At 38.3% G+C, this 26,586-nt stretch overlaps 1 protein-coding gene across 3 annotated transcripts in view; it reads right to left on the bottom strand.

The window, feature by feature from the left end:
• Positions 1-26,586, bottom strand: part of CRIM1 (cysteine rich transmembrane BMP regulator 1) — a 196,529-nt gene that overhangs the window by 143,688 nt on the left and 26,255 nt on the right. The gene's annotated exons all lie outside the window — the stretch shown is intronic.

The following is a 26,586-nucleotide window of genomic DNA, read 5'->3' as shown; positions in this document are numbered from 1 at the left end:
CAGTTCAATACTATTCTAAAAAGCCCATTTATAACTTTATTTTAAAAAAAGGTTTTTAATGGAATTGCAGCGTCCTAGTTCATAGAATCCCCGAGTAGTTGAGACAGGACAGGATCTCTGCGGGTCATCTAGTCCAACATCCCTGCTCAAGCAGGGCCTTCCTGAGCAGGCTGCTCAGGATCACATCTAGATGGCTTTTGAGTATCTCTAAGGATGGAGACTCCATCACCTCTTTTGGCAACCTGTGACAGTGCTCAGTCACCCTCAGAATGAAAAAGTGTTTCCTGATGTTCAAAACGAGCCTCCTGTGTTTTAGATTGTGCCCACTGCTTGTTGTCCTGCCACTGGACACCACTGAAAATAGCCTGGCTCCATCTTCTTTAACCCCCTTGCTTCAGGTATTTATATACATTAGAGATCCCCCCTGAGCCTTCTGTCCTCCAGGCTCAACAGTCCCAGCACTCTCAAGCCTTTCCTCACAGAAGAAATGCTCCAGTCCTTGATCATCTTTGTGCCCTTTGCAGGACATGCTCCAGTACATCCACATCTTTCTTGTACTGAGGAGCCCAAATCTGGACACAGTACAATCAGGTCTGTGTAAAGGGGAAGGATCACCTCCCTTCGCCTGCTGGCAACACTCCTTCTCATGCAGCCCAGGACACCATGAGCCTTCTTTGCCACAAGGTCATATTGCTGGCTCACAGTCAACTTGGTGCCCACCAGGACAGCTAGAGCTTTTTCTGCCAAACTGCCTTCCAGATGGGTGGCCCTACATGTGCTTTTTCCTCCTCAGATCCAGGACTTGGCACTCCTCTTTGGTGAACTTCATGAGGTTCCTGACAGCTCATTTCTCCAGTCTGTTGAGGTCCTTCTGGGTGGCAGCATGACCCTCTGGTGTATCAGCCACTTCACAGAGTTCTATGTCATCAGAAAATGTGCTGAGGGTACACTTTGCCCCACCATCCAGCTCATTAATGGAGATGTTGATAGGACTAGACCTAGTACTGACCCCTGGAGTACACCACTAGTAACCAGCCTGCAACTAGGATTTGTACTGCTGATCACCACCCTCTGGACTTGACCATTCAGCCAGTTTTCGCCTCACTGTCTGCTCAACCAGCCCGTATCTCCTCAGTTTCTCTGTGAGGATCTTACTGGAGACAGTACCAAAAATCTTACTCAGTATAATTGTCCACTGCTTCCTCCTCATCTACCAAGTCAGACATTTAATCATGGAAGGTTATCAAGTAGCTTTAGCTTGCAGGTTCTAGATCTGTTACACCTTTACCTTCTAAATCCACACACCCACTCCATTTAAAGGGATCTTTTCTCCTGTTAGAGAATTGTAAGAAAAATAACCAGTAAGACATTTCTTTATACACTAAACACTGAAGTTGCCTTACAAGGTAGAATGAACTTTTCCAGTTCTAAAAAAAGAGTTCCAAATACATGTAGAAGTCTTTTCCTAACAGCACAAGCTCGTTATGATTGGTAAAGTTCTTGCACTGATTCACAAAAAAAAAAACCAACCACCCAACAGGAGAGCTCTGAAATAGTATTATTTGACCTTAATTTCCCTGAAATGTGTTCACAGTACTGAAGAGTACATATAGAGCAAGTCAGAAAAAGAAAAGCAAAATAAATAGAGTGCACATCTAACATCACCACCTAAGGCAGTGCCCTGAAAAAACAACCTATGCTTTAAATTGACCTGTATTTATTCACTGCTTAATAATCAAGTGGTGAATATTCAAGTAGTATAATTATTTGGATATGTTAATCCTGTCTCACTGTGACCATAATCTAAAAAAAACAGAGAAGTAAGATGACAGTTGAACAGCGAGACTGAAGGACAAATGGACACTCTCCCTTCCAAAATGAAATGCAGCTGCCACCCTCAGATTACTAGACTGTCCCACAGTGTCATTATCCTTAGATCCTTGTTAAGCTCCTGCTAAGATACCAAATAAAAATCTTGACAATACTACCTTTCCAATGCTAGCCTCCATGCTAGTCGTTTTCATTGATTCTTTGGAATTACACATTTGTTGGTATCTATTGCTTACTTTCTGTATAAATTAGACAGGAAAGTTTTTTGATTTCAAATTTATCTAACACCTAATGCAGTCTGAGCCACTGAGACAGGCACATATCATGGTAAAGTAATTAAGAAAACAAGACCCCACAACAAAACAAAAAAAAAAAACAAAACAAAACACGAAAAAACCCCAAACAAAACCCAAACCCAGCCTGTGTGTATTATTAGCCACACTGATAAATCTATTTAACTCCTACACTTGAGTACTACAACTCACAAAGAATAAATAAGCCATTCTTAATATGTACTGTGGGTAAAACAAAGTGAAAGAACTATCCATGAGCATATGACTGCAGTACAAGTTTATGTGACGATATGTTACCTTCTGAAATTCAATATTCCTGTCTAGTCATATCAATTAAATTTCAATAAAAATGAAGCTGTCAACCCAAACCAGCTGGTAAGTATGCATTTTGATACAGTATGGTAGATGACAGGGCAGGAGAACCAGAATGGCTGACTACGCCCAACTGAAAGAGAACACAAGTCCTCACCGCAGGAGAAACTGGTCAGGGGTTCATCTCCTATTTAACAGCCCCAGGGAAAATTCAGCCTTGCTGAAGATGATGACTCCTCATGAAAGGAAACTTTCCTCCAGAAATACAACATTTGGAGTGAGCTATTATAAAGCCTTAGAGGAAAAAAAAAAAAACCAAAACACAACACAATAGAAACAGTTTTAATTTATTTTAAATACCTGATTTTTAGATTTACTTCATTGTCTTGGCCTTACTAGATGTACCACCCTGTGTTAGCTCTGCCTCCCTCCCGCCTCTGGAGCTGTACCAGCACTGGGAACAGCAGCTGGTGACAGTCTCAAGTCAGACTTCCTATGGTTCACCACAAAGCAACTACCCTGTGGTGAACCATAAGTTGAAGGTCTGTGGGGCTACCACAGCAATCCAAGGCAGACCGCTGGCTGCTGGGGAGTTCTGCCAGTTTCCCCATACAGACGCGTCAGAGAAAGAGACAACACACCACGAATTAACCTGTCAAGTGCTCATTAAGACAGCTACCCCCTTCCTGTATGCAAGTAAGGTATTTCAGAGTGTGTGAGTATCCCTATAGCAGCGCACTGTACTCAGGGGCACACTTTCAGCACTCAGTGTTAAGTATGTTTTACTCCGCTTAGATAAACACTGAGTATGGTGGAATAGCCAGTACAATGGTTGCCTCTTTACTTTGTCCAGCCTGTTGAACTCTTTCAGGTGAAATCTTACAAAAGAAGGGAGAAGTGCCCCTTTCCCTGGAGGCAGCTAACTATATCCAGCCAGGGGAAGCTGTTGCAGTCCCGAGAAGAGACAGCAGGCAGGCAGACACACACAGCAAGCTGGGATCCCAACGCATACGAGACCCCTGAGAAAGCAGAGAACAGGTGAACAGACAAGCCACAGATGTGAGAAAGAGAACAGGATCTTTCCAGGGTCTAGGTGGGTATTTGGAAAGGTTTGTTGTAATTCAGGAAACCTGTGAAAACTGCCTGTTTGGAAAGAGAAACTCTGCAAGACAGAATAGATAGTTTGATTTTAAACCAATAATCTTAATATTTCACCAAGCAGATGTGAGTTTCTATGGTACGCAGTTTGACTTAAGTTGGTATTTTTTACTCTTACATAACCAATTTCTAAAAAGGTATCTTGGGACACTCACTGTAAGCATGGAGCAGGACAGTTTGACCTCAAGGCATCCAAACCAGCAAAGTCATCAACAAGTACAAGAAGGATCTTTGCTTCTCAACGTTACAAATATTCTGAAGACAAAAACCGAAGTCATATACAAGCAATTCTTTACCCAGTACACTTGATTTTATTATGTATCCTGAAAATGACTAGCCTAAATGCCCATTTTCATCTTAAAGTCTGAATTTCAACTTAAAGTTTCTTTTGGTAAGAATAAAAAAGTTTAGTTTAAGGTGTGTACTGCATTTCAGTATTGTCAACGGCTGTTGCATACGGATCATCTTGCTGTTACTCTTTTCAATTGAGTTTCCCTGGCTAAAGTTACATTTGTCATTTTAAACTGGAGGTCAGATTGAACAGTATCTTCTGGTTTAAACTACAAGAATTTGGTGTTTGAATATGCTGTAGCCCAAGAAGTACACCGATTGCTACATACTAAAATTACTTATGTGATCAGGAGTAATTAATAAGCCTACTGGAACTGCTACTGCCAGTTTAAATTGCTTTCAGAATTCCCTTATAAATACTCTAACATGCTTATTTTAGAAAAATATCCATGAAACAAATGTCTGTAATTCACTAATTTCTATTACTTCAGAGTCAAACCTGTTAGAGGTAGTACTATCCACATCTGTACTGTAGCACAAGGTAAAAGCTGACATGGTTAGCAACTTAATGGGAGAATCTTTCAAATTAGTCTTAGGCATTTTCTCCATTACTTCTTAGCTTGTCTTCCCCAAAACATTCCATTTGGCTGCTGAAAATATTTCTCCTTTCATTCCTGAAGATTCTTCTAAAAATTTCAGTAACTAAACACTGGAATATGATTTTAAGATGATGAATTATCAATTAAAACTCTCAAAAGCTCCTGTTAAGAAACCACAGAAGGATTCATAATTAATAAACAGACGTGCATGAAAAACTAAATTTTTAAGGACTCAGTAAAAACAAAGTCCCAAATTTCCTTGAATGATGCAGTTCCCAGGATGTTCTTTCACTGTAAGTTATTGCTAGATCTAACTATGTTACAGTCTGAGTCAGACAGTTTTAAGATGCATAAACTGTTTTTTTCATCCTAAAAATATGATTGATACCTACATCTAAATATGCCCCTCAAAAACAAGAAACACAGGGAGTTTTGAAGTTGCAGAAATCTGCATATGCTCCTCTGTGCACAGAAATTTCTACAGAGAAACTGATTATAAAAAGTAGGAGAACAGGCCTAAGATTTCCATTTATGAAATCTCAATACTAATAAATGCAACGTATATATATTTGAAGTAGGAAAACCTAGTGAAGGAAGGAAAATGAAAGATATCATGGTTCTCTGCAGAACTTCAGGGAAGATCTCTTACTCCTGTTCCAGTATGCAATAGCTATTTAAACAGATCATCAAATGACCTAATTGCAGAATGTCCTTGCAGCTGTATCCCAACAGACTTTCAATCCATTACATTGTTCATTAAATGATCAGGTGGTTGTTCTTTCTCTCCCTGGTAATTATTTCAAATTTCTTCCTCTCTTTTGCCTCCCTTTAAAATACAAACATCATGGACAGAAAAATTCAGTGAGCTTGTTACATATTTCTAGTTTCTCTGGATACATATAATCTACTTCTTGCACAGTTATTCAATTCATAATCATGTGAAAGCTTTAATACATATGTTGTTCATTTCCAGTTCCAGAACACTGACTGATGATTCAAAAACCTACTCTATCAACATGATGCAGTATCCTAATATACTGCTACTCTTACATTCAATATTATAGCATTTAGTATTGCCCTTCATTATACTTATGCTACTTTCCAATACATGTGAGTATTTCAGCTTCGGGTGCTTCTGAATTGCTGCTTTATTACTTTAACAATTGCTTAAAGCTTAATTCCTTAATATTCCTCAGGAACAAAGTGAAAAATTGACAACATTCTAAAAGCACAAAATAGAGAAAAAAACCCTCAGTGTTCTTGACACCCATTCTTTCCTGTCTTCCTTAATAAGATTCATGAAACGTCTATACAACTCCCATCAGCTACTTAATACTTTCATAGGAAAGTATGAAAAATGTCATGTTGTAGCAAATTATAGCCAACAAAAACAATGCGGAGGCTATAGATCACTGAGTCAATGCAAAAATCAAAGGGCAGAATAGCTACAAAGCACAGAATCCTTTCTTCAAGTGTACACACAAGTTGGGAAATCTCCATGGGGGAAGCCTTACAAAGATGCTTCTGATCAGGACCTTCTGAGGAACTGACTGTGGAAATCCTGCTCTGTCCCAAAATGGTCACTGGTCACAGACCCAGGTAAAAGGTCACTCTTGCTTGACTTAATCGTGTACAGCACATGTTCTGTACAAAACATTGATATTAAAAGTTTCTGAATGTTTGAATTTACTAGGGAAGATAAAAAGATACTTAAAATTATAGACAATTATTGTATTTTTCTTTCGTAGAACTGTACTGGAATAAACCTGTTTTTTTCTCGGTGCAAAAAAATAACTCAAATTAGGACCGCTATTAGCAACTCCCAAATGCTCATCATCTGGACTTTTTTTTTTTTAAGCTTCACAGATAAAATTTATCAAACTTTTTTTTAAAGCTTTTATCTGTATTTCAACTTGAATATTTTTTTCCATACAATTTCATCAAGGAAAATAATGTATCACTTGCCATCTTGGGAACAAAGACAGACAATGATGATTTTTTCATTGAATTTTTATGCTGATTTTAGGAAAAGCCTCTTTCCAGCTTCTTGTGTATGCTGCAAACTATTTCTTAAAAATTCGTTATCCTTGTAAAAAGGGTCAAGCTTTTCTTAGTCTGGAGTTATATTCAGTATACAATAGCTCAAATACGTGAACTGCTAAAATAAACCCAACCTTTCCCATACACATCCTGAATGTGGAATTCCTGACTGTGTTAACTCAAAATAAAATGTAAGTGGAGTTGTGCTACTCAGGAGAAATACAGAGATGAGGCTAAAACACACAAGATGAAATTAAGGAAGCCAAGATTGGGCTGAATTTGAAACTGGAAGTGGGGGTAAAAGCCACAAGGACTTTTATGGGCTTCACTGGCAGCAAGAAGATGATTAAGGAAAGCGAGGGCAGCTGCCCAGTGGATGGAGGACCTAGCAATAGAAACATATCAGGAAGGCTGATTTACTCTGTCTCATTTGCCTCATTTCTTCCTGATAAGTTCTACTGTCAGCCCTCCTGAGTCTCTGCCACTGCACATTCCTGAAGATGAAGGACTATTTCAGGGTTGAGAAAGATGAAGTTGGAGACAGCTAAGAGCAAATTGGACATACAGAATTACTCAGTCCACAAGAAGAATATGGAGCAAGTCATTGTGGAAGCCACTTCTAGGTACATGAAGTAAGTGTTGGGGAACAGCCACTATTGGTTGAATTATGCCTAATCACTCCCTACAACAAAATGACTGGTTTGGTGGATGAGGGGAGAGAAGTGGAAGTCATTTACTTTGACTTTAACAAGGCTTTCAACATGGGTCCCCCGTAACATCTTTGTTACCAAACAAGCAAGAAACTGACTGGACAAGCAGACCACGAGGTGAGTGATAGACTAGATAGACCACCTGCTAGACTACCAGGCTTAAAGCACAGCAGTCACAGACTTGACATCTAGTGGGTGACCCGTTAATAGCAGTGCTTCTCAGGCACCTTTATAGTGATTGATACAGCTTAGCATCTTCCTGAAGATGGATGACAGGACTTTCAGCAAGTTTGCAGATGACACCAAACTGGGAGGAGTGGCTGATAAACTGGAGGTCATTCAGAGGGATCCTTACAGGCTGGGTAATAGGCTGACACGTTCCGTCAACACAAAAGCATTGCTACTGGGATGAAAGTGACCCCACAAAGTAGCACAGACTAGGGCTAGCTGGTCAGAAAGCAGCTTTGCACAAGACAAGCTATGGTTCCTGCTAGAAATAGCTTGCATGAGTCAGCAGGATGGCCTTGTGGCAACACAAGCTACCACACATACGGCTGCATGAGCAATAGTTTACTCAACAGGTTAAAGAAAATTATCATTTCTCTCTCTCTTGACTTGGGATACTACACTGGGCATGCAGTTTGGGGATACTCAGTACAAGACATTGACACATTGCAGCAAGTCTTAAGAGCCACCAGGACAAACTGGCTCCAAAGCATACAACATATAGGGAGAAGCAAACAAACGGTGTTGTTCAGCCTCAAGGAGGAGGCTGAAGTGGATCTAACTTCTGACTTTAACTGCCTGACACACAGCTACAAGGAAGCCGGCACCCAACTCTTCTGAGGGGTGCCCAGTGGGAGGGTAAGTGCAGCGGGGTCACAAACTGCAGCAAGGGATGTTCCAGTTAGACACAAGGAAAATAGTCTTCATAAGAAGGGTGGTCAAACACCAGATCTGGCTGCCTGGAAAGCAGCCTGCAACCATTACACTTGAAAATGTATTGCTTCAGTTACTTTCACTTACTTCTTAACTCTAAACAATCCTCTTGATTAGGTGCCAGATTTCTCTGAACAAATGTTCTTTCAGCAGAATGTACTAGTCATGGGCATTTCTGGTTTCTTATGAAGGTGGCTGTATGTTTCATTGCAGAAAATTTCATGTTTGTTTTTTTAAATTCATACTGCAGTTACTACTTCTCATTGCATATCATGCACTGTTTTATAGTGCCTCTTCTGAAAATCTGTTCATCTATGATTCCAGAAGTTTTTCTTAGTTGACCAGTTGTCTTGTTCTCCTTCACTCTAAAGTACAGTTTACATTTAAAACAATTTCTGTTCTTGGAGGACTTTTTTCTCTTTAAGATTCATATATAATTTATAACAACCACCATTAGCTATAAACATCTAAAAACTATCAATTTATTAGTCAGCCATATTTTTCCCTGTGCACCCAATGGAGTATCAGTAACTATGGTACCTCCACATCACATCATACACTATTTCATAATTAATGTCTTTTGATCATCTCCATATGGGACATTTCACATGTAACTGGAAGTTACTCATCATAACCATATAGTCCTTTTGAGAAGGAAAATCAGCTGTTGCCGGAGTGGGGAAATACAGCTTTTCCAAAACATGTGAGAATAAGTGGAATGAGAAAGAAAAACTGCACAGAAACCTGCAAGAATATTACCACAACAATTTTCTGAACAACTCCAAGGGGTAGGAGAAGGGAATAAGTGTGATTACACAGACTTTTGGTGTTTTATAAGAGGGTTAAAAAAAATGTAGAGGACCTGTCTGTCCTGCAGTGATTCTAATTCTTTTTTCTTTCAGCTGACTATCACACCCTTTCCTTCCCACTAGAAGTCACAAAATGGCATGGGTGCTAACTAGATCTATCAGAGCAGAAAGCAATGCCATTTCCAGCTAGAACTACTATTGGACTTCTTCGAGTAGCATTACTGCAAGACATGAGCTGTTTGTGAAAGGGACACTGTGTAACTTGCAGCAAATTAAGGGTCAAAGGCATATATGCCAGCCTTTAGCACACTTTTTGACACATATAGCCAAAGCGTTTCTTCTTCCAGGCATCTGGAAGTGTACACAAGTTAAATGCTTAGGACTTAAAAGCTCCAAGATGTTGCCAATAGTTTCTCAGTGCTAATTTACTTCTTTCAGCTTCTGTATCCTCGCTAAAATGGAAATGTCCACTAAAATCAACTGTGGGACATCTACGTTTCTCTACTGTAGAGTATGGAAACCCTGGCCCTTTAGCCTTAGCTGCCTTTGTTATTAGAGATACTAAAATACGTGAGCACTCTCCAATCTTTATCAACCTCTACAGAGACAGTGTTTTTCAGATTAAGAAACTGGAGCAGAAAGAATATTTGTTTTTTAAGGGGCCCAGGAGGAAGCCTGCCACACTTACAGAAAACCTGATATTCTGGATTTCTATGTTTGCTGAGCTACCAGACTACACTCCAAATATCCAGAGTTGAAGTTAAGAAAGTCTGATCAAGCATTAACATGTTTTTAAGACATTAAGATGGTTTCAAGGCATTAATAAGGGTGGAAATCTATGACAGCACAATAATGTTGCCAAAATTAGCTTGCAAAAGCTGATGACAGTAAAACCAAGGGAAATATTAAATTATGAATCATCAGCCGGATTTTTTTATTTTTCAAGTAAAACACTGTGAAGGCAACGTTTCCATGTAATTGGAGGTCAAGGAAAAGTTTGACACTTGAAAAGATTACAAGATTAGTTTATATTCACGCATATAAAAACCCCATTAATAAAGCAAGTATCTCATCCTTTGGTATTTCAGATTCTTGTTAAAGTACTGTTGAAAGATGCAAGGGACAGCAATTTTATTTCATAACAAAGCCTTCTTCTTTCCTGTAGAAAGGAACCATTTATCCTTGCATATTCCAGGTCCCAAGGCAAATGTATGCGATAAAGCATTTGTAATCCATCTGTAACCCTGCTTTATCCATACCACCTTTTTTATCATCGTGCAAACTTCAGCAAATAATGTATTAATTTCCCTCCCCAAGCAAATTTCTTTGTCAGCATAGACTACCTTACCAATTCTGTTCAAGGCTTTCTGTAGGCTTCCATTCTGGTTACTCAAGTTTAATCCAATTCATTGCTTACTCAGAAGGATAGCAAACACCATTGGATGAATAAGCATCCCACAACCTGCTTTGATGATTACAATTGCAAAACTATTGCAAAGTTTACTTGTAAAACACTAACTTTCACAGGTTACTGTGACCAGATTTTTTTCTATGTACATATCATTACATTCTAAAGTCTTAGGAAAGTTATTAGGGAGCCAGGGGCAATCAGTGTAGAAGCATGAAGACTTTCTGGCAATTTTTAGTGCTGGATCTAGCACAATAATCAGTTATGCACTTCCCATTGAAAATGAACACTGAAAAAGAGCTGCAATGTTGATGCTACATGCAAAACTAATCATTTTCATCACACAGCACAGAGATGTTGCCTTTCTGCAGGGCTATACAAAGGGCAACAATACTGAATTTAATTGGCACCACTCATTCTTCTCATGTACAGATGGACAAGATAGGTAGCTGTCACAACTTCACACTTCTCTGGCTACAAACAAAGGTGCTATGGACTTCAATGATAACAATATGCAAACACCAACATCTTGTTATCTTACTCAGGCCTATCATTCCATCACCCAGAAATCCTAAAAATTTTAAAAGAGTATTGGAATGAAACACATCATCCCAAACATGTATCAGAGGCAATTCAATTAATGAACAATGTTTACTTTCAACATCAAGATGCTGTATAGCTAAAACGTGATCATAACTTTGAAATGCCTTTATTCCTTTTGCAGGAAAACCATGCTCTTCCATCTGATTTTGTCAGATAATTTTTGCTGAGGGTGAACTTTCTATTCTTAATACACTTCTTAACACTGTATTTGAGCTCTTTTAATCCAGAAACATGTTAGAGATCGAAATCCCACTACTCTGAAGCCTCTCAGATTCACAGTGCCCTTCGCACCCCCATTCCTTGGAACAACTATTCTTAGCTACTCTGATCCTCTGAGAGTTTAAGATGTGTCCCTATGTAATACAGAAAGTTTCCTGCAAAGCCTCAGGAGCAGACACCATTTTCACCTAGAATCAATCATTTTCCAGAACAATCACCATATATCATTGAGGACTTTTATGGGAGGGGAGGAAGTGTTACTTACCAGTAGTCCTGCTTATTGCAGTCTTCCTCTTCCTCCAGCCTACAACAGAGTCCTTACACTAAGTGTTACGGCTCCCACCTACCAGGAAGCAAAAGAATTGTCAATTAAGGTCATTAGGGAAGTACGAGCCTGTGCACTTCCATCTCAGTTAACATTTCCATAGCATGGAGACTTAAACTACATGTGAAAATCTAGAAAAACTTCATCACCAAGCTGCAATGAAGAAATAAAAGGAAAGTAGTTGCTTGAAGCATTAGGAGGCTTGAAAGAAGCAATGGCTTGTTGATTTATCTTTCTCCCGTCACACGCTTCTTAAATAGAAGCCTCTGCTAAAGAAATCAGAAAGAAAAGAATGACTGCTATAAACAGTTACTGGAGGACAAATACACACTCAAGGCATCCATCCAAATCTGTGCAGTCTAAACACTAGGAGAACAGCTGAAACTTAATGGGGCATAGAAAGTTAAAAAGGAATAGGACTTCATTGCTATTACAGACATTTACTGCTTCTGCTACAATAAGATGATATGCTATTAGGCCAAAAAACTTCAACTATCTGCACTATTTACCTATATTGGCTACTGTCCTTTGAAGAAAACCAATATGAAAGAACTTAAGTTTCTCTATTAATGCAACTTCCAGAGGAAAGACTGTTCAAAGGATTGATGCATATATTCCATCTTAAACTACTCTGTCTGTATCTTTGTATCAGTAAATTCCTTAATTGCATTATATGCATATAACTTTTTAAAAAGGTTGTGGACAAGCATGTTATACTTACCTATTCCTTTTGGAATTTATGAAAGTATTTGCTAAATTAATCTAATCTTTTTACAGAGGGGAAAAAATTACCTATTCTCAGAAGTCTGGAATGAAAGAAGGAATGTAAGATGTATTGACTAGCACAAAAAGGTGCTTTTAGGAACTGTGTGAGCTAATGTAAGGCAATTTACCTGTCTAAAATGAGGACACCTGACAAAGCTGTCACAAGATTTCTTGCTTTTAACATGCTTTTTCCAAGTATTACAACTGCTTTATCAAAAAAATATGGTTTTTATTTTGAGGTAAAAGTGACAGGCATCTCAGCTGCCAAACTTATTGGTATTATCACATTTGAAACTCAATCTGTGTGGAACTTGAAGGTATAAAAAAACCCCTCAGCTACAGACAAGAGGTTGATGTGATGATACATAAGGTGATCAGAGAAAACAAGAATGAGATCATCTTTCTATTTGAGATTCACCTTTCCCTGGTACTAACTTTCTCTACAAGAAAGTTTCTCTACAAAATTTTTTTGAAATTGCCTCTTTTAGGAGGTGAGAATGGAAAATAACCCACTGATCCCACAAATGATATAAGGTTTTCTAGTCACATATTACTGTAATTTACAGAAACTATTCTATAAAACCAGAAAGATCAAAAAAATAGCTTTTTCTATTTTAGGTCTGTATAGCATGCTACATGCTATAGTTGTAAGCAACCAGCAACTACAGCTATTTAAGAAAGAGTGGTGAAATGAGAAACATAAGTAAATGAGAAAAAATCATTATTCAACAAAATAAATGACAGAAAATATCCTGTGTGCTAAATAAAGAACCCAGAGATAAAGACAGCATGTCAGTGAAGTGATATCTGTTTGAATTATTGACTTGAGACATGCAGCAAGCTCACTACACTTAAGGTAAGCATGGCCCAAACAACACTCCACTAAGGTGAGAATTTTTAAGGAATGGAGTCTCTTTACAGATTGTGGAAATACACTTCAGGAATAGTCTTTGGCAGAGGTAAGTCAAAATGTTACAATTTAATTTCTCTGCAAAAATTAGTCAGCTGTCTGCATTTGGGCATTTGTATTTAGTCAGTGCTTAAAAAAAAAACCCCAAAATTATGGTAATAGTTACCAACAAGATACAAGAAGAAAAAAAAAAATCCTGACAAAGGAACATTAGGAAGTATATTAAATGGGGAAGGAAACAAGCATTTACCATGTGTAAGATCAGAATAAAACCAGAAGCAGTACCCATTCTTCATCCCACTCAAAACCACCCAACACCCCTAAGAAAACGGAGAACCTTTGCATGTGGAATTAGCCAGGACAACCAAACAGGAGTTGAAAGTTCCCAGTTTGAAGTAATAAGTTCAACACCTCCAGAATATCAGTAAAACACTTCTCATTAATCATGAAGCCCAGCAGCTAAAAAAAAAAAAATATCCCAGGGCACTAAAGATTTAACCCACACTATGTGTTAAAAAACCTTGACCCAATCAGTACTACATGAGAAACACTGGAAAAATGCACAAAACACCTTCTAGCAATTACCCAACCAATGCTTGTAACAGTTGCTTCAAATGCTACTCCATCCTCCCCACTCACCCCAGCCAATATACAGTTATTTACAATAACCAAATGAGCACTTCTTCACACAGATTTGACCCAGGAAAACAAGCTTGCAAGTGGGAGATACTGCAGTTTTTTTACCCTGACAGTCTGCACCTTGCCACTACTCAGTATCTGTCTTATCAAATGCTCTCTGAACACATTTGTATACCATCAGGCTGCCAAAAGCCCTTCAACAGGTATTTAACACTACAATGACTTTCCAGGATAGTGCTATCACTTGCCTCTGTTAGATGTCATGTTTCTGTCAAAATCAAAAGAAGAGAGAGCCCTTCAATTCCCAATCCACAGCTGACCTTTCTGCCTCAGAGAATTAATACTCTTCACATTGCTCAGTTGTATCCTCTGTACCTTCCCTGTCACTGATTCATTTCATCATCCAGAAAGACAATTTCCCTTAAGAAGAGTGACACTTTCCCATTCATGGTGACAGGCATTCCCCTCAACTACTCTCAAGCAGCCCAAGCATCTTACAGCCTTCTCATGACTGTCTTATCCTTACCTAGTACCACAGCTAGAGTTATGATTTTTCGTAGTGATGGCCGCCTTCACCTTCTCCCTTTTCTTCTCCTCAAAACTGCACATAACTTACCACCTTTTCTCAGTTACCCTCTTCAGTCATGTTATTAACACCTCTTCTGTTACTTCTATTCCTAGACTTTTCTGTGTACCACAGCAGCTACCAGCACACCTTAACCTCTCCTCTTTGATTCTCACCCAGGCCTTAAACTGTCAACTTTATAATTTATTTAGTTTCTCTTTCCTGTTTTCATATCTAAAAAAAAAATTCAATTCTTGGCCATGCCACTGCCTTTTTCTTTAATCAAAGTTCCCATTAACTGACATCACTGCACTTCTTACTTTCCCATTTCGGTTTTCAGCCCCTTTGCACAATGTTAACAAAAAACTTATACTCACATTGACACTTGTCTATTACCACTCTACATCTTGAAGGAAGTAATTTCTGTACAGATGTTTTCAGACAGCAACACTGCATAAAAGTGAACTTCTCTGAAGCAGAATTTGCCTCTCAATAGTCAAACAAAGTCTTAAGTTTTCTGTTCTTTGCTTTCTTGTAGATACATTCTGGTTTAAAACAAGCTAGGAGTGAAGGAAGTCCCTTAGAGCCATAACCTCCAAAATACTACCCTGAGACAGCATCTCATTTACCTCAGTCCTTACTGGAGTTAACACAGGTTTCCATCCACATTTAATTAAAAAAATCCTGTCTGAGCAAGTCTGTTTACTTCTCAAGGTTCACTATAACTACACTGGTAACTATAACACAGGAGAGTTTTACCAGGAATGACAAAAACAGAAAAGCCTGAACTGAGTAAAATGCTATTGAGGGTGTTCAATAGTTCTGCAGCAGAGGGGATAACTAGTATTTTAGAAACCATTTTGGTTTTGTTAATGAAAGCAAAGTCTGCAAGATAAGCAAGAAGTGATTTGCTTAAAATACAGTGACTCAAGCCATCAAGAGTCATATTTGAAAAATGCTGAAAGGAAATAATGATACCAGCCTCTACTGATAAAAAGCCCACTACATGCAACTCTCTCCTCAAAAAAAAAACCACCAAAACAAAAACACACCAAAAACAAACCACAACCCAAAAACTCATGAAATACACAAAAGTTCCATGTCCCACTGGGACACAATCATTAGGGGACTAAGCAAAACATCCACAAAGCTTTTCAGTCAGTGAAATGAATATCTAACACATGAAGATACTCAGAATTAAGCATCTGAAGACATTTGGAGTCAACGGAATTAACTAAGAAAAGAGTGTATTAGGTTCTCTGGGGCAGAGGGGAGGAATTCTGAGGCAAACAAAACCCAAAGTATTTGAAAATGCCTGTGTGAATTTTTCTAGGAAATTATCACAAGGACAATTTCTCTAAAAGAAGTTTCAAAAATCTATTACTGAAAGGGCTCTCCCGGGCTTATGAAAAAAGAAAAATATTTTTTAATTTAAAGCAACAGTACTAGTTATTGCATTACTGTCTAGAACAAACACAGTAAGAGAATAGAAATCAAGGATGGATAATACTGGTCAAATTTTAAATTTCCAATACTTCCAGTAAGGCCCAGGATACAAATATGCTATCTAAACCATATTAACTTAACAAGCTAGCATTAATTAGCTAAACTGTGACAAGAAATGACAGGGTATTTACTCTGTCCCAAATGCAAATTTCAACTAAACATATGAATTTTAATTTGCATTTGCAGTAAGCTAAGCATGTGGACAAGAGCAATTGCAATTTATTCAGCTGACACTCACCTAGTTACTATCAGATTATATTCCCACATTTTAGAAAGCCAAAGTAAATCATATTACAGAAGGATTCAAAATGGTTTGAGTGTAACAAACACTCAACATTGTTACCAAATAATCAGCAAGATTTAAGTGCAGATCTAAAACACTTTCATAGACACTTCCATGGATACTTCATGATACAATTCCCTTCTCCACTAGGGAAACTATGCTTTAAGATCATTTGTGGATAAGTAGAGCTGTTGCTGAGAAATATTCTTACTGTGAAAGGAACAGGAGAATATGCTGTAAGGAAGAAAGCCAGACAAGAAAGGCAGCAGCCTAGGGAGAGTAATTGCTTGAATTATCTGAAAGAAATTGACAATTGTAGATCCAAAACGAGGGAAGAATTAGAGATAGGATGATTAACTTGCACCATTCAACTTGAAAAGCAAACATACATTTTCGTCTATACACTGTAGTCCTATTACAGGACTGCTAAAATTAAAAGATCATACACATTTACTTTTTTTTTTTTAATTTCATTTAGTACACTTACCAGCATTTGCTGTATAGAGAATTTCACTGATGGGTCAGTTGTACTTCCTCTCTAAAGTGCTTTGAGGGGAGCTCAAGCGCATCCTCTTCCTCAATCTTTGAAGTGTTTACCTGTACCACCAGCTTTGAAAGTAAAAGGCAACAGGCAGGCAACGCAGAGACAGGAATGAGGCTGAGTACAATATTATATTACTCCAGAAATATTTTAGTGTTTCTCTTCAACTCTTACAGGGACATAAAGTCACCCCCCCACCCCCCACCCCCCCTTTTTTTTTAACCGAGACTTTAGATACTATTTAAAATTGACATTTTGGAATTAAGTCAGCAATATATCAGTTGACAAGAATATAAGAACAGAGAGTCTGAAGTCATACATTTTATACACAAATACATAAACCAAAGAGGATTCTTAATGAATAAAATTGTTGGTGTGCTATAACAAAAAGAAACTGGGAAACTCCCAATATTAAACAGAATCACTATCGGGTATTAAGAACTAATGGGAGCACATTATAATAGGAATGTTGATGAGTGTGGAATTATAAAAAATATTTATATGTATAAACACATCAGAGTAAAAAGAATTCAAACTGTGGTGGAAATATTACCGGTGAAAACTAAAACTAGCAAAGATTTGTCCACAATGCAGAGGAAAAAAAAAAGGTATTTAATGGACAAAAAAAAAAAAAAAAAAGAGAGATTTATTCAACATTCACATGAAATATTTTGTATTCCAAAGTGACTAGATAAGATAATGCCATTCTGCGGTCTGTCACAATTACTAATGAAGTTATTTCCAAAACCCAGAAATTAAATCTGCAGGACGAAGTGTTTCACACAAGAATTAAAAAGAACTGGCAAGGAGCTAAATTTGACTACTTCTGTTTATGTTATTCATTTTTGTGTTAAAAGGACACATGTGTTGTAAAGGCATAAGAATGAGGTTGCTTCTGAGCTGATGACTGCAACTAAGGGAATTTCTACCATACTTAAAGGTTAGGAAGCTCTCTGAGTACTTGTTTTTCATAGTATATATTATGCATCTGCTGACCTAGTAAAAGTAACCTGCTTCTAACAGAAGCTGGTACTTGAATAAGGAAAAATTATTTTTAAAAAAATTAAAACTCACAGTCAGGCCGCACAATGCTAGAGGCTCTAAATATGACTATGCAAGAGCAAAATACTGGCAAATAGTTCAGTTTAGTCTCTATCTCTATAAGGAAGAGACAAAAAGCTAGTGGTTGTTGCTTCTCCTACCTTCTCCAACTGTTGGATTTTTTTTCTTGGGGGGGGGGGGGGGGGGGGGGGGAAGGGGTTTTTGTTTTTTAAGTTAGAGTTTCAAAGTTTTCATTACCAAATGCTAAAAATAGGTTCAAGATTTTTTTTTTTCCCCCTTGGCCATGGAAGTATAGAAACAAAAGTATTATAAACAGTGGTAAGACTTGTCCTGGACTGCCACATGCAATTAGCAAGGAGCAATTTTGGTGTAATACTGAAGTGGGAACATTTCATAGTTTCTGGGGAAATACAGCACAGACTAAAGCAGATATCTTGACTAGAGGGAAAGGACTTTATTATGGAGAACAGTGAACTAAAATGTTAATTTTGCTAAATTTAACTAAATGTTAATTTTGGACTGAATTAAGTGAAACATAAGAATATAAAGCTCCCTCTACCAGCTGAGGAAAAGTCAACATAAATGTTAGTATGTAAAAGAAAGTTACTACAGGCAGAAAACTGTAATAGATAAAATGAACAAGAAAACTAAAGGAGAGTCATAGTTTCCATTATGTTTGTTGACTAACCAAGAGAAATATCTAAATCAAGCTATCAATAGTGTAACATGGATTATAATAATCCCATATTTGCTACAACAAAAGCTTCAGAAGTGAAGACTACAGTGCACCAATACAATAATCTGCACTGAACACTCGCTCACGATTTTGCACATTTTCCAGGCAAAAAGGCTGGAAATATGGCAAGACAAAAATTCAGTAGCCTCTGAGAAAAAGATTCAACCCTCTGTGCATCAGAAACTCAAAATCTCTCATTATGAAAGTATAGAAGATGAGTCGGGGGCAGTTTTCAACACTTATCCTTCTTCCTTGATTCTTAAATTTTTGATCCATCATTGTTTTCTTAATGCTCTTCCCTCTTTCTAACTGTTATTTCCCTTTTTATAGATTAAGAAATGAAAAGTGAGATGCAGTTGAATTCTTATGTGGCCAGGACCTGTGGTGAGAGCAGATGAGCAAGTTGACTCAGTGGCCATCTTTGCTTCCACCCCTATACAAGGTTCACTCTAGAACAGTAAGAACTGCAAATATCAAATATCTTCTCAAGCCACAAACAGCGGAAGTCTCAATGATTTAATCTTTTTTTTTTGGACATTAAGAACCACAGCTTGTTTATGAACTTCTTAACAACTGAGAGGAAACTGTATGATGTGACTGTAAGAGAGGTACTTCATGTTTTCACAGATAAAACATCTGTACATTTAGCATTCCTTTTGCTAAGTCTTAATGGGGCAGGGAAGGCAACAACCACTTACTATGCTTGAAAGAAAATAATTCTATCACAGCCCTCAGAGAAGGAGGTCAGCACCTTCATACACACAGAGTGTCTCAAAAATTTTGGAAAGCATGGTTCTTCCTTGGCTCATTTGTTCTTGCACAGTTCTGCCGCCATGGAGTAAGGAGCAGTGGCAGGCCTGTCCCCCTTAGGAGAGGGACAGCTGTCAGTTGTTTCTGCAAATTCTTGCAGCCAGTAATTGCAGCCTCTGTCTCCCACCCTGGTCAAATGGAGCAAAGCAGTGGCCATGGGAGGAAGAGCCACAATACTGCTCTTGAATACTCTGTAATCCCCTTGGATCCAGCAAAACTCTGTGAGCCTCAAAAAGCCACGCTGAGAAATGCTTCTTTGCATGACTTATGATCACAACATGATCACTTGGCATGTATGGCTTTAGTGATAAAGGTCTAAATACACACCACTAACTCTTACAGTTACTTCCTCAAAGACTAACTGAAAGTGATGCTGGGTTTGATGGTTTTGTTTTGTTTTTTTATTCCAAAGAAAATTCCCTTTTAAGGGACTTACCTTCTCCAGTGCCAACGAATCCACAGGCTCAAGACTGATGGAAGCCAGAGACTGCAGAGCTGATAGACTTAATCCACCTGCTAAAAAGGATCATGCTGGAGCTGGTAAGAACCACTGGCTGCACAGTCCAAATCTAATTCACTTAACTCAGTGTGACGTCCCTATAAAACTTTACTGTCTAGCTTCTTGGCCAGGCAGTCACAGAAGCAATCTGAAACCAACAGCCCAGGGTGACAGCAGTCCCTAAGGGGACACAAGACACACCAGACCAATGCATTGCTCCCAAGAAGCACTCTCATAAGTAAGGAGAAAAAGAATATCCCCTATCAAGCTATATTGCAGAATTAAAACACTCATATCCCAGTCAACATGTCTACTGTGAACCGGAAAAAGAACTGCAAGGCTGAAATTAAACTTCTTCTTACAGAAGTTGGCACAAAACTTACTTGAACTGTTTTCTCTTCAGGCTGACAAGACCTCAGCCATAATCTGGACATACAAACCAGCACTGTCAGTCTTCTGTCTCTCATTTCAGAGCAACTAAAGAATTGTCATAATTTCAGGAATTCAGAAACACCCTTTCTAAATAAAGCCCACTGCACTCATACAGTCTCAGTACAACCCTCTATGTCTTTGGACAAAACAGTGTTTTAAAGTCAAGTCCTTCTTCAAGCAAGCATGTCTCCCAATCTCACCAGCAGACATCATACAGTGTTTCACATACTCCAAAACAAGGCATAATATAAAACAAGGCTGATAGCACAAGATATATTTTTCCTTGCTGTGGATTTCCAGCTCTCCTCTCTAAACAGATAAAAACTCATCAGGACTCTATGCAAAGTATCTGCCTCTTCAAAGTTAGTCATCCTCTCATCAACAGGACATAAATACACCTTTAACGCTAATACTGCTTCTTTGAATGCATATTCTACAGCTATCTTTTGAATTTTATTCAGAGTATTATCAGCAAAATAGTATTTTCAATGTCTTCACATGCCCACAACACTTTTTTTCCAGTAATCCCCTTCACCAACACTGAACTCTTCAGCATCTGAGGGCTCCTTAAGAAGTTTATTCTCTTTCTACCTCACCACAACAGCGTTATCAGAAATGATCGTTTCTTCAAAACAGTCAACAAAACTGGGATGTTACATCCAGGCATCACTTCCTCACAGTTCATCTGCTTATTACAAACTTGCTTTCATCACCAGTTTAGTATGCTAGAACTGTATACTGCCTTAAATTATAGTATTAAGATTCACCGGGCATCAAATAGATCTCACATATCAGAGCTCTTAAGCTGTCAAGGTCCAACTACCAGCTATTTTCAACATGGCACAGGGAAGCACAGAGTCAACACATTTCTTTTTGAAAGGAAGACTGCTTTCTACACACAGTTTTTAAAGAAATGTCAAGTTCTAATTAAAAAAGAAAAAAAAAAAATCAAGCTTTTGCTATTGAAATGGCTATCACCATAACAACCAACCTCCTCAAACTTTCAAGAAATATCATCTTCAAAATACTATAAGATGTAGAAAAGTAATAACTTCTAGTGAGAAACTGAAGGCATATATTTGAGATAAGTAATTTTCAAGAAGTCTAATAATAATGTATAAATATCTATAGGTTTTACAGCACAAATAAAGCCTGCTGAATGATCTCAGTGGTATTGGTTGGTAGGTTGCCATTATATGAATTTGAGTGACAAGAAGAGGATACAATAGAGAAACTATACATTTAATTTTGAACAGCAAGATACTTCAGGCATTTCTGCCAGTGTAGTGTATTTTTAAAAATGTATTTACATTAAAAACAGATGAATTCTTATTTGGGGTTTTAATTTAACTTACCTTCTTACGATAAATAAACCAACAACCAAAGTAGCACCTTCCTGCAAACCAATCTAATTTCTGGCTGAATTTCTTTCCTCCACAGTAATTCTTTCAGCATTCCCTTATGCATTCTACAAAGACTCTTCAGTCAAACACTAATAATTTTAAAGGAATGGTAAAGACAAACCAGCTTCTGACACAAGTAACAATAAAGAGTTTTTCAAGGTAGGCCACACTGCCTGTGTTTGACAGCCTAAGATCTCCTCCTTAAAAAACCAAAACCAATACCAAACTATTGCTGTCCAGACTAGAATGAGAGTTACACCTAGTGCCACCCAGACCAGCAGTTTCCAAACATCCATATCACATCCTCAAAGTGGTACTGCAGAGCTGGATAGTGGCTGCAATAGCACTTACATTTCCTGATCAGCTGCTCAGAGCAGATCCACAGAGGATGAAGCAATGAATGAAGTGTCCATGTGGCATGGGCATGTCCAAGATGATCGTCAGAAGAGAAGACTGATTTGATGCAGGGTAGCTGGGAAAAAGATGGTTAAGAGTAGGCATGGCAGATGTGCTAGAAAGGTGAAGGAGTAAGAAGGTTGTGCACAGCTGACTATAGCACTGAAAGAAAATTAGAAGTGGGGAGAAACCCTTTGCATGTGAACTTTTATTTAGATATACTAAGAAATAAGAGACTTGTACAATTCCCTCAAGACACTACATGCAAAAGGTCATTCTCATTCATGTGATTATTCCAGAACTGCAAAATAAAGTTATAAACTATCAGGTACCCAACAAATGAAATAAGCTGGCATTGCTTCATATTTCTTCATAGGTGAACAGAAGTATCTGTATTAAACTGCCTTGTTACAGCAGAGCATCAACTGTATACAAAATTCAGAGTAGGCATCATATTCCGTCAAGTGAATCTAGCCTCTTTTGAAAACCTTTTGAAATCAAGTTGCTTTGAAATCTGACACTTCAGTTTTAATCAGTATTAATATGCCAAATTGAAATATCTATAAAATGTTTCTAAAACACATCACTGAAAGAAAGAAACCCATATTGTTGCTTTTAGATTTATCATTCAGTATTTATCAGACTCATTACTAAGCATCCACCCATCAAGGTCTTCATTAGACGAGATGGTATACTTAAGTAGATCACAAGGATGTGGATGTCTTCTGGCTTGGTCCCAGTGTATCCCCAAATGCAAGGTGAAGGCTGTACCCCAGGTATTACAACATGCAAACACACAATAATAATTGCTGAATTTATCATGTCCCCACACCCATGACCTAGATAGCCCTCTACTGGTAAATACAGGCAGCCAACGATCCTATTCTTGGGCTGTTCTCAGGCACCTGCCAGCTTCTCTGTAAAGTCAAAACAGTAATAAAATGAAGCTAAAAAAAAATCTCCCACAGAGTGGATGACAAGCACATTGCAATTGAAAACTAGTACTAAGAGGAGTCATACTAAAGAGAGTAATTTAACAGGTACTGCTTCAATACACATTTGTTTCCAAGTGGTAACTTCATTCAGCTACAAACACCTCACCAACAGAAATGAGTCACTCCACAACACAAAAATCATGCCTTCCACCATAGGTTAAACCATTCACCATCTCCATGCTCCTGCCACTGCCACCAGTTCTTACAATGCATTCTTCTTAGACATCATGTTGTCATCTCCTCATTTCTGATCTATTAACAGAACCAAGAAACAGGGAAACAAGTCGTGTTGACACCTAAATGCAACTGGGTAGAAGTCTGAACATAAAGGATACAGTGTTGGAAGCCTTGTACGTTTCCTACAATAGCCAATGTGAGCCCTATTAGGATAGCATCTAAGCATCCCTACCGATGTCTATTCTTATTACACTATAGCTGAAAAGTATTTTCTATATACTTAGATGAAGAATCAAAACACAGAAAAAGGCATCCACAGAATAGATGCAGGGGTTCTGCCACCTAGTGGCACCTAGAGCCTCAAATTATTGTTTCTACCATATTATTATTACTCCCTTTTTTTTTTTTTTAAACTGGAAGCATTTGACAGCACAGAACAGAATAGAGAACACAGTTTCACTAGCATTGAAATTGTCAAGCCTGGTTCTCCGTGGCTTTGTTACAGAATTGCATTCTGTAGCACCCAAGATGATGAGAGTTTCAACTGAAGCTTTTCTAGTTGTTCAGATAGTTGTAGTACATTCCTCCTCATCCCTCCTCCAGCTCCTGTAGATTTTCTGCTGACTACCAGTGAAGTTGCTTTCATGTTGTAGTCTCTCTCATAGTCAGCTGTCCATTTTCAGTACTTGCCTCATTATAATATCTGAGGTCCCTATCCATCTGTCATAACTGCTAGAATCTGATAAATCTCAAAAATAATCGTGGGCAGGAAACAGGGAAACGCAGACTAAGACACAAAAGCAGCAGAATGATAGAAGCCTGATTTCCTCATGACACCGCCTGCATCACAGTTTGTCAATAAAGAATCTTTGTCAGCCCCAACAACTTAACAGATCCCCCTGCCCAGTTCACAGCATGGACCCACGGCATGCCATGTCGAGGCAACAGGGACAGGGACACAGATGAGAACAGAGGCAGAAACTCCTTAAGGCAAGCAGCTAGCAGAACCTCCCCCCTTTTTGCCAGTCCATAAACTCAAAAGCCCCCTTTCCCACTTGGGATTCAAAGCCAGAAGCACTTTAATGCCTAAACTAGGTCAGTCTTTGTTTACACAAAACACAGATGAGAAAGGAAGTATCACTCATTCAACTTAGTCGGGATCAGTTCAAACTGCTGGACTACAAAGCACAGAGCAGTATACTGCATTTTATTTTTTTACATTTTTCTTTTTCCCAATAGGTGAAGCCTTATCAAGGGCAGATTTAGAAAACACAATTCACACAGATGTAGCCAGGTAACAAACAACTCTTTTCCATGTAAGACAGATATGCTTCCTCCATGGGAGTATTGACAATGTAATTTGAAGTGATCTCATATTCTTACTAGGCTATACTCTCACAGCTGCTCTAGGTTCCAGCGTCCATTTGTCAACTTTTGTAACTCTGGTAAGCTATAAGCATTTCTGGGCTACATGCGCTACAGGTGCCTTAGTAAATAACAGATAGGTTTGGGTATTTTATTTCAGTCCAGGGGGAAAAAAAAAAAAAAAAAAAAAAAAGGCAAAACACCAAAAAACAAATCACAAACCAAAACAAAAATACCGAATGCAGAAACCCCCCCCAAAATAAGCAAGATCATAAGCACTGTACAGTCCTATCCTTTTGATATTTTTCCTTTGTCTTCTCAAGGTTTTTCCTCTGACTTCATAGCAATCCCTACATTCCCCCCAAACCAAAGTTCCTTAGCTGTAGCCTATGGCAATTTTCCCCCTTAAGGGGTGGGGAAGAAGAAGAAAAGGAAGATCTGCCACAGACCACAGGCAAGCCAATACTGTGGAGCTAGAAATGATTCACAGATTTTCTGGCAAAAGTCCAGTAGAGATAAAAGAAGAAGGTTTCAGTAAGTTTTATTTCTTGCTCTCTATTGCACAGATTTGAATTTCAGCTATGTAAGGCATAGCTGTAAAAAGTGTGTAAGAACTACCACAGTGATGAAAAGAGGTGTATGTATACCTTTATGTGAAACCGTGTTTGATCACTCAGTGGACTCCAGCTATAAAGACAGACTAGATTTCTACTAGAAAGCAAAGCTCTCTTTCGCTTGTCAACAAGCTAGTAGATTTCACAGCAATAGGCCCTAGGACTAAGAAGGAAAACAGATATTGCTGGAATAAATGTGTTGGCAAAGCCACGCTTCACAAATGTAGGACTGTGAGTAAAAGCCACACAGATTGCTCCGTCTGCAGCCTTCTGAACTAAACCAATGATGGCTCAGCACAGAAAGTGTTAGACTTTCTCACAGTGAGCATTCACTCACTCAAGTCTACATGTAGAAAGCTGCACATGCTACTGGAATGTCATGTATCATTCAAAAGAAGTTAGGAATGTGTTATTGTGAAAATACATCTTTATCTCAGTTTTCAATTTTCACTTAATCTCACTTCACATTAGTGCTGAACAGCTCTGTTGAAAGTCAACTGCAACCTAAGGAACTTGCAGAGTACAGTAAGAAACCACAGCCTCTGACATATGGCAATCCTCAGAAGAATTAATTAGAGGTTAACCAGCATCCTCATTTACACCTCATTTCAATAAATAGCTTGCTCAGACAGAACGGCACAAGAGCCAGTAAGCTGTTTTCAGGCAGTATCAAGGTGTAGCATGCCTTCAGATGATTCTAGCTCCTACAGACCTGGCTCAGGAATCTTGATCACATACTACAGAGTTTGAAAAAGAATAAGGAAACACTTAAAAAAAAAAAATAAAAAAAAAACCAAAACACCCCACAAAACTTGATGAAGTTAGAATAAATTTATGTAGTAATAAAAAGTTCTAAAATAATACACTCTGCATGTTGAGATGGGCAACAATTTTCTCCTCCCTCATTTCTATGAATCTCTAGAGATGTGCACCAGACTCATTCATTAGATGTTACGCATACAATTTTTCATAAAAGATACAGACTTACCAGTGAATCAGCCAGTTCACCTGTTTCTTTACAACGAATGAAGCCCTACTATCCAGATATGGCCCTCCAGTCAGGATCTGAGTCCCATCCACCCTCGGTTATTTACACCTTCTCCCGAAATTCCACTTTCCTGAAATACTCAATTTCTTGCTTGACACACCTAATGTCACACAACGAACATAAGCAGACTGTTCTGTTAAGCATTTTAACTCTCCAACACTAGGAGGAGATGTCTGGGAGAAAAAGGTAGGTATTTCTTGTTCATTTCATCCGCCCCACACTCCAGTTTGATTTTGGTTGGCTCACTTGGTATTTTCAGCTTCTGGGAAAGAATGGCACAAGGAGTCCTTGCCTTACTCTGCTG

This window comes from Athene noctua, chromosome 1, assembly GCF_965140245.1.
Source record: "Athene noctua chromosome 1, bAthNoc1.hap1.1, whole genome shotgun sequence".
Taxonomy (NCBI): domain Eukaryota; kingdom Metazoa; phylum Chordata; class Aves; order Strigiformes; family Strigidae; genus Athene; species Athene noctua.
The sequence above is the reverse complement of the archived record's forward strand: the minus strand, read 5'-3'. Positions and strand labels throughout refer to the sequence as shown.